Below are 2,500 nucleotides of genomic sequence, written 5' to 3' on the forward strand. Positions count from 1 at the left end.
CCATGCGATTTTCTGACATCGAGACTACTCAAGTGATTCATTATTTCTTTCCTTGTTACTTCTATCTCTTTAATAGGGGGGACTTTCTCCGACCACGCGACATATCTAAGTTGTATGTTCTCCCTCGTAAACACTTATTTAAATGCTTGTTCATAATTTAAGATGCTTGATCAATATTTATCTTTTCTTCTCTGCACACTTGTACATATTCATTACTATAACCAGTGTATATTTTCTATTTTTCAGGTCTTTTGTCTTTTATTTTTATTTTATCCAAGCTTTATCCCTTTTGTCTTTTAACTCCCTACATATTTTGTTGCTCCAACACTTTACATTTTTTTTTCTTGGAACATACTCTTCCACTCCTTCTTTATAAATTTTTGTCAAAATGTTTCCTTTCTCTTCCACTGTTGTTTCCACCTTATGTATCCTTTCCTAGTCTGCTTTTTTAAATAATTCTCTTATATTATCAAAATTTGTTTTTCATACTTCAACCTTCTCTTTCGTTTTTTCCGTGTTTTTTTTTTCTCATTTAGTTCCAGTTCAACCAATATGTGGTGACTTTTACTTATTGGTGTCTTATATTCAATCTTGTCCACTATTTTGAGTTCTAATGTGTTTATTAGGCCCAGTCTTGATGGTTCTTCCACATTTCTATATTTAGTATTCTCTTGTACCCATTGTGTCACTACATGTTCCATAATTATATCAAGTAGTACATTTCCCCAAAGGTCGTCTCCACCCTTTACTGTCATTTCTTCCCAGCAGATTTCTTTACAATTGAAGCCACCCATTATAAATATTCTTCCCCCATCTTTTATTATCTTATTTAGTGTTATCCTTGTGTCTTCTAACATATTTTTGTGTTCTCTCTCTTCCCACGAAGCCGTTTTAGGAGACACTTAACTTACTACAAACTTCCTGCTCTTCCCATCCCTGTCCTCCACTTCAATCATAATCATCTCTACTCTACTATTTCCGTATGTGACATTCCTCACATTTATATCCTTAGTCAGGAACATAACTCCACCCCCTTGTCCTCTCTGTTTCTAATCCAGTAATTATATGTACCATGTCCTACAGTGTTGGGTGGTAGTGGACCTTTTAATTTTGTCTCTGTTAGTGAGACCGGTCTGTAGTTAGATTGGTCTTCTTTGTTTTCTCCCTTATATATCGGTATAATATTTGCCTTTTTCCAGTCATGTGGTACTTTTCCTTCTTTAAGTGAGAACCTAATTATATTGTATATTTTTCTGTTAATTCTTCCACGCATTCTTTCAGTATCCAATTTGCAATTCCGTCCGGACCATGTGATTTTCTAACATCAAGGGTTTTAATTTGGTCGCTGATTTCCTTTTGTGTTACGACTATTTCTTTCATTAAGGGGATATCTCACTATTTCCTTACAGTTAGGTGAGTTTTCTATTGTGAATACTAATTTGAAATAGTTGTTCATAATTTCAGCCATTTCCAGTTCTTCTGTATATTAATTTTTACCTTGGCGCAGTTTTTCTTATTCTTGTTTGTTCTTTAGTTTTCCATTCACATACCTGTAAGATAGTTTGGGTTCTTCCTTGTATTTATCTATTATCATCTTTTCATAGTTTCTCTTTTCATCTCTGCATATTTTTACATACCCATTTCTAAGTTTGATGTACTTTTGCTATTTTCTTGTTTTCTTGTCTTTTTCCATTTCTTCCAAGCTTTGTCTCTATTATCCTTAGCTTCACTACAACTTTTGTTGTACCAGCTTTCTATGTATGTTCTTTCCATTTTTTGTGGTACATATTTATTCACTCCCTCATTATAAATTTCTTTTAGTGTGTTCCATTTTTCTTCCATCCCTGTTTCTTTATTTAGGAATTTTTCCCAGTTTGCGTTACGAAAGAATATTTTCAATTTCTCAAAATTCGTTTTGTTGTACATTAGTCTTCCTATTCTATGTTTATCGTTTTTGCTTTCATCCATTTGTTCTTTCAATTCCAATTCTATTAGTACATGGTCACACTTGCCTATCGGAGTTTTGTAATAAATTTTATCGACAATCTTAGGCTCTGTCGTGAGTATTAAGTCTAATTTTGAGAGTTCTTCACTACCTTTATATCTAGTATTTTCTCTAATCCACTGGATCATTGTGTATTCAATGGTCAAGTCTAGCAGGACATTGCCCCAGAGTTCCTCTCCCCCCCTTCACTGTCATTTCTTCCAAACATATTTCTTTTGAATTAAGGTCATCCATGATTACTGTATTTCCTCTCTCTTTCAGTATATTAGTTAATTCATATTTTGTGTCTTCTAATAATTTGAAATGATCATTTTCTGTCCAGGATTGTTTTTTTTTTTTTTTTTTGGGGGGGGGGGCACATACACCACTACAAATTTTCTTCTCTTCATATGTTTGCTTTTAACTTGTATAATAATTGAATCTATATTATTTCTTCCTTCAGTTGTTTTTTGTTACATTCAAATCTTTATTGGTCAAAATTAAAACTCCACCACC

The sequence above is a fragment of the Oratosquilla oratoria genome, chromosome 13, assembly GCF_046742065.1.
Source record: "Oratosquilla oratoria isolate Oo_2021 chromosome 13, ASM4674206v1, whole genome shotgun sequence".
Taxonomy (NCBI): Eukaryota; Metazoa; Arthropoda; class Malacostraca; order Stomatopoda; family Squillidae; genus Oratosquilla; species Oratosquilla oratoria.